Below are 12,351 nucleotides of genomic sequence, written 5' to 3'. Positions count from 1 at the left end.
TGAATGATTTAGAGCTATATATAACACGGTGGAAGAATATCAGGACCATGAAGCCGAGAGTAAAAAGGAAGTTGCAAATAAACTCATCATACAGAAGGATCTCTTTTCTAAAGTTCAAAAACAAAACAAAAAGTTCAAATACAAAACAGAAAAAAATATTTTAGGTATAAAGGTATAAAAATATATGTGGCAAAACTACAAAAAAAAAAAAAAGCAAATATAATGGTTACTTCTGGGGCGGAAGAACACAAAAAAGAATGAAAAGTTAGGGTAATGTTCCTGAACTGCGGATTAGGTACAAGGCTGTTCATTGTATCCTTACTCTTTATCTTACATATGTCTTATAAATACTTTTTTTATGTATTTAGTTTTAAAAGAAAAAAAATTTTAAATAAAGTTGAATGAAAGGTAAACAGGTATTTGGTACAAGGGCATTTCTTTTATATTTAATCTTTAAATTGCACAGACATTCTATATTCTCTTGTACATCTGAATCATTCAGTATTTGTTTTATTTGAGAGCAAGCGAGCCCGCACAAGCAGGGGAATGGTAGGGAAGGGAGATGAAGAGAAGCGGACTCCTCACTGAGCAGAGAGCCTGATATGGGGCTTGATCCTGGACGCCAGGATCATGACCTGAGCCGAAGGCAGACACTCAACTGACTGAGCCACCCAGGCGCCCCTCAGTATTTGTTTTAACTTTCAACAAAATAAAAAGATGAGAAGAACAAAAAGGTCAACGTAAGTTTAAAACTAACAAACAGGTATATACTTCCCCCCTTCTTAAATGTATACAATATAATTACAACAGCACTAAATACCTCTAGAAAGTTATACTTTGAAACAAATCCTCCGCCCCCCAAAATAAAAGCAAATACTTCAAAATATAAAGAAATTTCTAAAATCTTTACCAAAAATACCTAGGGTTTTCTTGACCTACCACAAAGCTACCTTAAGAAATCAAATATAGTAACCCAAAGTAGTAACTAAAACTCCTTACACAAAAGTAATGTTATTTTAGGGGCACCTGGCTGGCTCAGTCAGTGGAGTGATTGATTCTATCTCAGGGTTGTGAGTTCAAGTTCCATGTTGGGTATAGAGATTACTTTAAAAAATAAAATCTTTAAAAAAAAAAAGTAGTATGTTATTTTAAATGTTGCTGGGACGTTTTGCTTAAATAAAACTGAAAGAATATGGAATATAATTATTCAATTTATGCCAGATAAATAATGCCAGACAAGCAGACAAGAATTCAGCCTTGCCCATTTTACAGTTATTTTATATTTATAAAGTTTTTTTTTCCCTTACCCCTATTAAACAAGGTAAATGCACGGGTTATATTTTACATAAAATTCCAAGGCTAATCTTAAGTGTGTATTTTACTTGAAAAGTACTCCAAAAACTTCAAATTCAGAAAGACTTCGTTCAGGTTAAAACTAAATGTAATTTTTTGGACTCTCCCCCACCTGCAACTACCAAAGGAACAAAAGAACTAAGACACTTTTACAAAGGATCCAATTTAACCTTAAATTACAGTTAACATCTAAGTCAAAATGAAAGCAATTTAAGAAATTACTTCCATCCATCAGAACAGTGTACCAACCACAAGTTTTATACACCATAGCACCTGAACACTGTACCCAGAAATGAAGAGTACCAAATGATATAACAAGCTTGAGAAATTCACATCACAGAAATCATAACTGTCAGTCAACCTCATTCAGGTTAAGAAAACTGTAAAAAGAATTAGAGCACATTTCAAATAAACATGACTTTCCAATAAACTAAGTAAGTACAGGTCAGAAGCAACATATATGAATTCAACCTGTGTGTAGATATTTTAAAAAGTAAGGAAACATCTTAAATGTTCAGCAACATAGCATTCAGAACACTTGGGAGCTTTCAGTGTACAACTTAGCTTGTTCTAGTTTATTTCAAAGACAACTAGATCTAAACACATGTAATCACTAAATTATGTACACATTTTACTCAAAATACATTAATGATCAACAAAGTTAATTGGTACTAGGCACAGATACATTTTTGCTAAAATTCGTGTATTAAATAGCTTTCCATTCCACTCCCAAGAGTAACCCTGAAACCCTTACTCTGGAGGTTTTGTTTTACATGGGATTTCATAGAAATCAACTAGCCTTGCTAGCAGAGAAGAATGGCACAAATGATAAGCAGAAGGCTCAGTGAGTCCTCATCACGTTCAATCGAGCAATTCATTCATTGAACTGAACACCACCTACCAGAGATAGAGTTCAGTGGTAAACGACAAAGTTCCCACTTCGTAGCGCTTATATTCTTATAGGTGAGACAGCTATCAAGCAGTATAAATAAGCACATCCTACAATGGTTGGTAGTAACTGATCAATGAATTAAAATAAGGCTGGGACAAGGAATAGAGTATTTTAGGCAGGGTGGTAAGGGTTGGCCTTTCTGATATAACCACTGAGCAATGCCTACAAGATCACATGGCAGTAACTCATAATACACAGTCAAAAGAATTAAAACTGAAAAAATTTCTTAGGATCCAGAACAATCATAGTCTATCTATTTTCTACATAAAACATTTTACGGCATTTGGTTTAAAGTTGCTTTTTCTATTTCCTCCACTTAAAAAATTTCAAGTTCTCAAATTTAAGTCACTAACATTAAGAGCCGATCCTCTAACTCTGGGAGAAAAAAAATCTGTATAACATTAATGTAGTTTTCTAACACCTAACAGATAATTGCACGTGGACAGTGCCTTATTTTTATTTTTTTTAAAGATTTTATTTATTCACTTGACAGAGAGTGAGAGAGAGAGAGCACAAATGGGGGAGCAGCAGAGGGAGAGAGAGAAGCAGGCTCCCTGCTTAGCTGAGCAGGAAGCCCCATGGAGGCACCCCTATTTTTAAGACATCTCTATACCCATTGTGGGACTTGAACTCCACCAATGGTGGACCACACTCCACCAACTGAGGCAACCAGGCACTTCTTTCCTTCCTTCCTTCTTTCCCTTTCCTTCCTTCTTTCTATTTTTAGAAAGCATACTTACAAAACAGCTCAATGAGTGAGGATAGACTCTAGGGTCAGAATACCTCAGTTCACATTCAGGTTCCTCCTCTTACTTGCTGCTCTTTGGACAAATTATTTAACCTGTCTCCCTAGTTTCCACCCAATAGTAACAATCTCATAAAACTGTTTGGAAGGATTAAATATGGTACTGTACAGAAAGTGTTCACAGAGACTTACAGCACTCTAATAATTAGCTATCACTTATGTAGCAACTAGTAAGATAATACATGCAAGGCAAATGAGCCTTAGGCAGGTTAAAAATAGTTAAGTTCACACACACAGTAAGTAGTACTAACTAGCAAGACCAAACTTAAGCTCTTCAGAGTGCCTACCATGCTTTTTCCATTACACCATACATTATATAAAGTACTGAGAAAAAAGAAAATTGCATAAAATCTTGGAGTTATTAAAGTTTAAGACATGTAGGTCTCCTAAGTACTGACTTCCAGCTTATTACACCAGGCCAGACTGTTTCCCTGGCAACTTAAATGACTCATGCACAAAAATAAGTAATAATTGCCCCACATTTTCCAGTGAGAATGTAGAGTATCAGGTCTCTTGATAGCCAATTACTGAAAATCACGTAAGTTCTGATAACTAATCATAAATGTTACTAACCAGTCAAAATAAAGAAATGTGGATAAAGGACATTTTCTTCAAGTAATGGTAGACAGCTAGGATCCTATAGCCGCAACAAAACCTTTTCAATATGGAAGCTATCTTCAAGGATCTCTCCCACTGGAGTAAATGACATTTCTCCCCTTGGTAAAAACACAGGAGCTAGTGTCTACAGAAAGCTAAATGTTTCTGGAGAGCAGTCTACTCTCTATATACTCATTTATTTCTAAAAATTCATTAAATAGAAGAATAAAAACAGAAGCTGTTATTTCTATAAAAACTAAGTTACATCCTTTGGAAGGCCTTAATGAATGAGAGGAAACTCTAGAATGATTTTTAACTTGGAATGTTTCCCAGAGCCTACATTTTCATTCCATTTTAAAGAAACCAATACTAGAAACCATAGGCAATGCTTTCAGGGTATAATTTACAAAAAAAAGATCAGTAACCCTTACTCAAAGAGACTGATCCAAATAAAAAGACAAAAATAAACGTTTTAAGTTAAAACAAAACACTTAAGGTACATAGATATGAGTTTTGTTTCAACCAACTTTTTAAGTCACCTAACCAATGGTCCTAATCGCACAGGGAAGGTTCAGAAGATCTCAACACTCTAACATCACTACCTCCAACAAGGGGTTCCCAAAGGCTCTTGCCACTGTTCTTCTGTTCTCTCTTCCCGGGAAAGGAGCAAACTGAAAACTCCATGTGTTCAAGAATGAATCCATCACAGTAAGAAACTGCAGGATAAGGATTTAATTCACTTACAATGAACAGATATTTAATAAATCTTTACTGAACACCTGCCCGAGACCCTTAGGATCCATCAATAAACAAAACAGACAAAACGCCCTGTCTTCATAGAGGTTACATTACAGTATGTATGGGGGGCAGAGAGGAGAGACAATGAACACAATCAACAATGAAATTACATAGTATGTTGGAAGGTGCAAGTGCCATGGAGAAAACAGAGCTGGATATAAGACTCATTAAGTAAGGGAGTGCAGCTTTATTTTTTTGTTAAGACTCATTTATTTATTTATTTGAGAAAGAAAGGGAGAGGGAATCTCCAGCAGACTCCCCAACTGAGCTCAGAACCCCACTACGGGGCTGCAACACCACCCTCAAATGAGGACCTGAGCCAAAACCAAGAGCTGAACGCTTAACCGACTGAGTCACCCAGCCACCCCAAGGGAGTGCAGCTTTAAATAAAGCAGTAAGATAGACCTTTTGAAAAACATTTGAAGAATAAAGATTTGGAGGAGACGAGAGAGTTGGCCATGCTGATATCTTAGGGAAAAAGTGATCCAAGGAGGGACAACGGTCAATTTAAAGGCCTTAAGACAGCAAACAGGGCTGGAAAGAAATAAGCAGGGGGCAGAGCAGTAGCTAACTTGAGAGGTAAAGGATATGGAAGAGTAGATTCTGTAAGGCACTGCGGGCTATAGGGACTTTGGCCTTTACTCTGCAAATGAGAAGTCACTGCAGTGTTTTGAGAAGTGATTGGCTCTGCTTGCTAAGTTGAAAAAGACTATAGGGAGCTAGGGAAGAAGCAGGAACGCCAGTCAGGGGGCTAATCGCCAAACTCTAGGCTGAAGATAAGATGGCCTGGATCAACTTAGCAAGCAATACAGGTGGTAAGAAGTGACCAGATTCTGGATATATTTCCAGGATAAGATAAAGCCAAGAATGCCAAGTGTAAAAGATAAAAAAGAGAGAAGTCAGGAATGACTCGCAACTTTTCTTTTCCTTGAATATTGGGTAGAGCTGCCATCAAATGAGACGGCGTAGACTGCACCATAGGAGTTTTAAAGGGAAAAATGGAAGTTAGCTTTGAGTTGACTACTTCACCTACAAGTGGAAAAGCAGAACAGGTTGTCTGGAGTACAGAAGGAAAGCCTGGGCTGGAGATATAAATATGGAAGCCATCAGCATATAGGTATTTAAAGCCATGACATTGGATGAGATCACCAAGGGAGTATAAAAAGAAAAGTGAACCAAGGACTGAGCACTTCTACTTCAAGAGTAGAGGATGAATCATAAGGCAGAAAGAGCAAAGCAATTAGTAGGAGAGAAATCCAAAAAGCAATGTCCTGGAAGGAGGGGAGAGTATAAACAAATTAACTTAGGTTCTACTTAGTGTACAAATCACTTCGCTAAAACCAGATTTAAGCTAAAAGTTCTTAATCTACCTGTAGCAAAGATGATACATAAAATACTAAATTACAACTTTTTCTTAAGGAGTAGAACATTTCTTAAAAAATTCCTAGGAATACTCTATCTCCTAGCAGAGTCCCTACTAAAACTAGGCTTAGTACTAAAAGTACATTTTGCCTATCCTTCCAACGTTAAAGCCAATGGGGTGAGGGGGAAGCCTAAATGGTTTGCACTGCTATCTCTCTCAAAGACCAAAAAATATTTAAACAGCAAGTGAACAGCCTGGCATGCAAACAATTACAAATTATCATTTCTTTTTCTAGAGCTCAGCTACAGCAGGTTAAGTTAATCAAACTCCTTAATTCACAGTACTAAGTTTTTCCCGTTTAATTCTGTTTATAGAAAGAGTAGCTTACACTCTTACCTAAACCAATGTTTTCCCTTTGATTTGCACATAAACTACGTTTTTAAGATCAGAACATCCAAAGTCATGTTCACAAGAACTGGAAGAGAAAGCAGTAAAACCCAACTCTATTTATGCATAAGAGTAATCAATGTCATTTATAAAGAACCAGTTACTTGCTTCTAACCTCTAAGTATACTCTGGATTTACCTTCAACGTAATTAAAAACATAAACAGTACAAGAACAAGCAGCTTATAAGATGCTGTCATCTTCAAATATTTTAATGTTCCTACAAAGTATGATTTCTCTTCACTTCTTTATTACACATTAGAGATCAGATCCCTAAAAAACCCAAAACCTTCCTGGAAACATTAGAGATCTTTTAGATTAAAACTTTCTTTGCAATACAAAAATTATAATAAACATTCAATTATAAATACATCTTTTCATATCTTTTCAAGTAAAATTCAATTTTTACTTCAATAACAGAAACAATTTTAACATGAGTCCTTCAGTTCTTCAAAAAAGGCTTCACTTATTAGGTCCTTTAGAAAAGCCATATTGACTGTTATTTAACATCTAATTATTGAAATGTTTTCCCTACTCAATGTAGATTAAGGCCGGGGCGCCTGGGTGGCTCAGTGGGTTAAAGCCTCTGCCTTGGGCTCAGGTCATGGTCTCAGGGTCCTGGGATCAAGCCCCACATCAGGCTCTCTGCTCAGCAGGGAACCTGCTTCCTCCTCTCTCTCTGACTGCCTCTCTGACTACTTGTAATCTCCGTCTATCAAATAAATAAATAAAATCTTTAAAAAAAAAAAAAAAGTAGATTAAGGCCTACAAACTGGAAGAAGACTTGGAGTGAGAGACCCAAGAAAACACATCATCAAGCAGAAGAGACACTGATGTTAAGGAATAATACAGAAAAAAATAAATTGGGAACAAAATCATAAATGGTTCTCCATAATGTTGACCCTGAGTCATCAAGAAAAGGTTAAATAATATTTGATATCCTTTATAATTTTAAAGTGCTTAACACATTTACGAAAAATTTTCATTAGGTTTTCTTATATTTTAGGTTTCAGTATGAGACTCAGAAAGGTAAACAGAACACCTCATTCTCCAAGCACACCTGACAGATACTGTTATGACCGCTCATGCTGCAAAATTAGAAAACTCATTTCTAATTCAATGTTACAGAGGGAAATTAATGTTTTTCTTAGAACCTACCAATAAGCCCAGCTATTTCTTGTTAGATCCTAAGATAAAGGGCAAGGGGGGAGATTGTTTATGAGAGAACATAGTAAATACCAAAGTCTACAGCAAAGCACGTCTACCAGAGTACTCAGTGTTATTCTTGGGAAGATCATCCCAGTCTTGTTAGCAACCGTTTTAGCCAAGCTGGAGACAGTGTTGCCATTTGCCAGCTAGGTGAGGTAGAACAAGTGCAACCTAATTTAGCAAGAACTCAAACTTTAAATCAAGTCCTACTCAATTCAAAGTGTTTCGTACACCCCAAGGTATTTATCTATAGCAAGGCACGGGTGTCTAAAATTTTCAGGACTTTCCACAAAGCATCTCAAAAAACCCCACAACTTTAAACAGTTAGCTCTTTAGACAGTGCATATTCACATGTCTGCTATGGAATCCTTCTCTGATACAGGCCCAAATACGAATTTCGATTCCTCCTTCCTCCCGGGAGAAGGAATGTCTAAAATTAAACAGCCCGCTCTCGAACCTAATCAAGCTGCTGCTGGACGAGGTTAGGATGCCGCTCCCCGCGCTGGGAGCTCCCCGTCACTGGTGCACACACACTCCTTCACGACAAACGTGCGGGGCTGCACATCCCACACCAGGTGTCTGATTACCGAACGACTTTTCTAGGCTGCCGGTTTGGTTTTCGGCGGAGCTCCCCAACGCCAAAAATCTCATTGTTGGAAACCGAAGGGGGGAGGGGGAATCGCTAAGGAAGACACACCCCTCGGGGAGAGGAAGGGATAACTTCCCCCGGCTTGAGGGCGGTCCACATTTTTCCAAACTCCCCTCATGCCGCTTTCCCAGCCCCAACCGCCCCCCACCGCGACCCGGGGACACGCACAGGCCGGTGGGAGGGGGCACTGGGAAGGGGGCCAGCGCCGGTTCCCTAAGTATCCGGAGGGGCAGCGAGAACTGAAATTCCAGCATGGCGTAAGCATGGCCCAGCTCCGGCCCAGGGACGCCGCCGGAGACGGGCTCCCTCTGTCCACCGGCCGAGGAGGCGGTAATCCGTCTTCCTCCTGGGGGCCCTCAGGCCCAGCTAAAAATAGGCGCCTCGGTCACCCCAGGGCCCTCTCCGGCCAACCTCTCGCCGGGAGACGTCCCCAGGAGACTCCGCGCTCGCAAGCGCTGCCGCGGAGCTGGGGTCGGGCCCTTAGCGGCCCGGCGAGGCCAAGCGGCCCCTCGGAACTCGCCCGCCGCGGCGGCCCGGCTCCGGCGGGAGCCCCGCCGCGGCGACCCGGCGCCCGAGGCCTACCCGGCGGGCAGGGGCGAGCAGCGGGCGGCGTCTGGGCCCCGGGGCCGCGCCCCCCGTCCGGCGCAGCCCTCCCGCCCGCCCTGGGACACCGCGGCTGGCACAACCCTCCCCCCCGCGGTCCCCGCGGTCCCCGCGACCGGCGCCAGGCCCGGCGCGGCCTGCTTACCCTTACTCTGCGCAGCCGGGAAAGGAGACCGGGAAGACGCGGCGGCACGGGCACTACAGCCCGGGCCGCCCGCTCTGAGGCGCCGCCGCCGCCGCAGTTGCTCAGGTGCGGTCGCGCCGCCCGGCAGGAAACGGGCAGCTTCGGGGCGGGGCGGCCCCCGGCACGTCCCGGCGTCTGGGCCGGCGGTGCCCGGAGATCGGCCCCTTAAAGGGACAGGCGCCCGCCGCCTCGACCTCGGCGCGCGCGTCCGCGGGCTCCGGTAAGCCCCAGCGTGGGGCTGGCTCGGGATTCCGGGGCTTTCCTCTCGAGGCAACGTCCCGCAGCTAGGTGGGGGGTGGGAGCACAGGGTTTGGAGGCTCAGCGGAATTCCCTTCATTCATTAGCCCTGCTCTCGTTCTCTCTCCCTCTCCCCCCTTTCGCCAAAGCTGGTTTCGTCTTGCGTGGCCCTCCCACTGAAGAACCACCTGGCCCCCACACTGGATGATTTTTTTTTTTAAACCTTAACCAAATGGTACCCGATTTCACCCTGCCCGTCCTGAATTTCCTCCCAGAAATCACTGGAAAACGAAATCTTCCTCTCCTCGGTCTCCAGAGTTTGCCTGAATTCTCCTCCGGCTAACCCCAGCTTCAAGCGGAGAGAGAAATGAAAAACCGACCCAAACAAATTGTATGCAAATATTATGAAGCTGTTGTGTCTGCCAGCTGGTGGCCATTCATTAAGCCAGAGTAAATAACAAGAAGCTGCAACGGAAAGGAGAGGTTGGCCCGAATCCCTGCTTATTAGTTTGCTCTTTGCTGAGAGGATAGCAGCGATCTTCCTGGTCTACTGGCAAAGGAGATGTGCTGATTATCATTACTGATTGCTCATCAGTCTCTTGCAAAATGCCAGGCACTGCCCAGAACGTACACAAACACCCCAAGCTCTCCTCAAACGTTATGGAAACTCAAAATGATTGAAACGCTTTCAATCATTTGAAGATGTGGACTGAGATAAGTAAAATTAGGGACTCTTCACTAACTCCTCCCCCTACATCCTGACCTAGAGGGAATAGCAGCAATCTTCAAGGAATGAACATCAGAACACTTCCTACACCAACAGAGAATCTCCTGTATATGGGCTGGCTAAAAATGTGCTCTACATTTGAATTCAATTATTTTTGTCTAAGCTTTCTAGAGCACCCCCAAAATACAGATGAAAAACTGAAAAGTATGTGTTAGCCTGAGATGTTGAGAATTCTGCCAGCCTCCAGTCACTATGTCCTCCAAAGATGCATTCTGTCTTATTTTAACTACAGGACTGTCCTCCTTTTTCCTTTCTCAGTAGTGTAATTCAGTCCCTGAGCTGCTCCAATGCCCCCAAAGCAATCTACCTCTAAACCACTGGATGTCTCCTGAGTGTGTGCCCAAGGATCCAGCTCTTTTGAAGAGAGAAGCCATTAGACTCAATACAAAGGGGGCAGTGCATCATTTGTATAATGGAGTTTAAGGACTCTTTATTAGCTCACAAATAGCCACCTAATTCCCTTGGGTTAGTACTAAAACATGCTTTAGGCTAGAATAAAAATTTCTATAATTTTCCTGACTTCGGTAAAACCTCAGTGTCATTTTAGAGACAGTAATATTTAAGTACATTTATACATAAGACAATAAGAGGAGTTTGGGGACATGTTTACCCTAAATACACTAAGTTTTACAATCAAAGTACACTTATTTTTGTACTCCGCAGTCTGAAACAAGCATAAATGTATCAGCTATTTAGGTTTTTCTGGGTGATTGAACTTTGACTTAAAAGGAAAGTGATTAGTTGCTTCATTTTTATAAGCTTCCTATTTATTCTCATCTTAACAAAAACACTAACTAGAACTGTTATGCATGGTAAGCCCTATTAAGAACTAAGACATATCCTCTAAGTTTTGAAATATAGTATAATTAACTATAATTAGCACATATAATTAACTTAAAATATAATTAATTTTGGTTGTTGCTTACTACCTTCCGAAGCTACTGAGACAGCAACTAACCTGCTAAAAAGGATTAGCATGAGGATCTCTAACTGTAACAACTAAGAAATAAATTAAATTGAAAATTGTGAAGTGTAACACTGTTACCTAAGAGGACTCCTCTCTCTCTCTCTCTCTTTTTTAATTTAACAAAGTGCAATTTACTGGAGCGTGCCTCCCGATAATAATTCTCTTTGTTCTGAATTTTGGAACAGTTTTAAAGACACAGTACACATCTCTCCAGTGGAGAGAGAGAAAGCTGTCTTTCCTGTTTTATCTAGGGAAGATTTCCCAGAAGTGGCGAGTTATGTAGAGATCTGAGTAATATGTGAGTAAAGGATTACATCTCCACCAGATCAGGGATGTCAGAGGTGAAAGTATAATGAAGCGATTCACGGAACTGAAAGTAAAGGGCAGATTCCAGGTATTCTTCTCTTCCCAAGTAATGGAATGCGGAAGCACTTGGGAACATCTGCAGGGGCTGATCTACAAGTAATCAGCTATTCCAACAAAGTATCTGGCACATAACTGTGCTTATTTGAATCTGAACTGTGCCCCCTTTGACATGTAGTTGCTTCAAGCATATGGTATTCAAGTGCTTTCATGACAAATTATTACCAATCTTTGCATGGAGAGGTAGGGTCTGTGTCCCCTACTCTAGAATGTGGGAGGGCTCTGTGACTGCTGTGACTAATAGGATCCGTTAGAAGTAAATATCCCAAGTTCTGGGCCCAGTCTGTAAGAGACAGGCAGCTCCATTTCCTGTCCCTTGGGACCATTGATCTTAGAACCCTGAGCTACTATGGGAGAAGTCCAACTACCTTGCTGGAGAGACCATGTGGAGAGGTCTTGAGACTACATGGGGGCAGGCGGTGGGGGGCGGGGGGGTGGGGGAGACCCACCTGGGCCTACCTGGGCCTAGTCTTCTAACTATACCTACCACTGTGCCAGATATATGAACAAAGCCTTCTAGAACCCCAGATCACCCAGGCCACAAGTTAAATACCACCAAGGGGCCCTCAATACCATGTGGAGGAGAAGAATCCACCCAGCCAAGCCCCAACTGAACTTCTGCCCCCATATAATTTTTATGATTTTAAGTGGTTTGTTAATCAATAATAGATAAGCAGAAAAATTTTTCTTCCACTTCTAAATAGCTGCAAGAAATATGAGTCTCATATAAGCAGAAGGGAGTTCCAACGTTACCCATACAACCCCAAGACTTCACTGGGGGAAGTCTTCAAGGGAAACTTGGGCAGGAATAAGTAGTGATATAAAACTATTTTATAGCATAATTTAATATTATTGAGACCACCTTATGTCTCCCATCTTCAAAGGCTTGTCCAATGATCGAAAACTGGTAGATTTAATGAGGAAAGACAAACCAGTACTGATTGTATCTATGCACAGTGCAAATGTTTATTGTACACTA

General features: G+C 41.5%; 1 protein-coding gene across 5 annotated transcripts in view; it reads right to left on the bottom strand.

Annotated features, from left to right (window-relative positions):
* The window catches only part of KTN1 (kinectin 1), a 125,023-nt gene that overhangs the window by 107,035 nt on the left and 5,637 nt on the right, over positions 1 to 12,351 (bottom strand). For 4 of the 5 annotated variants that reach the window (XM_080808572.1, XM_080808569.1, XM_080808573.1 and 1 more), the window contains exon 1: positions 8,920 to 9,520. The exons of the other annotated variant lie outside the window; for it this stretch is intronic. The gene's annotated coding sequence lies outside the window, so the exon portion shown is untranslated. Of the gene's footprint in view, positions 1 to 8,919; positions 9,521 to 12,351 lie in introns of those variants that run through there. 5 annotated transcript variants of the gene reach the window in all.

The sequence above is a fragment of the Martes martes genome (assembly GCF_963455335.1).
Source record: "Martes martes genome assembly, chromosome: 7".
NCBI classification, from domain to species: Eukaryota; Metazoa; Chordata; class Mammalia; order Carnivora; family Mustelidae; genus Martes; species Martes martes.
The sequence above is the reverse complement of the archived record's forward strand: the minus strand, read 5'-3'. Positions and strand labels throughout refer to the sequence as shown.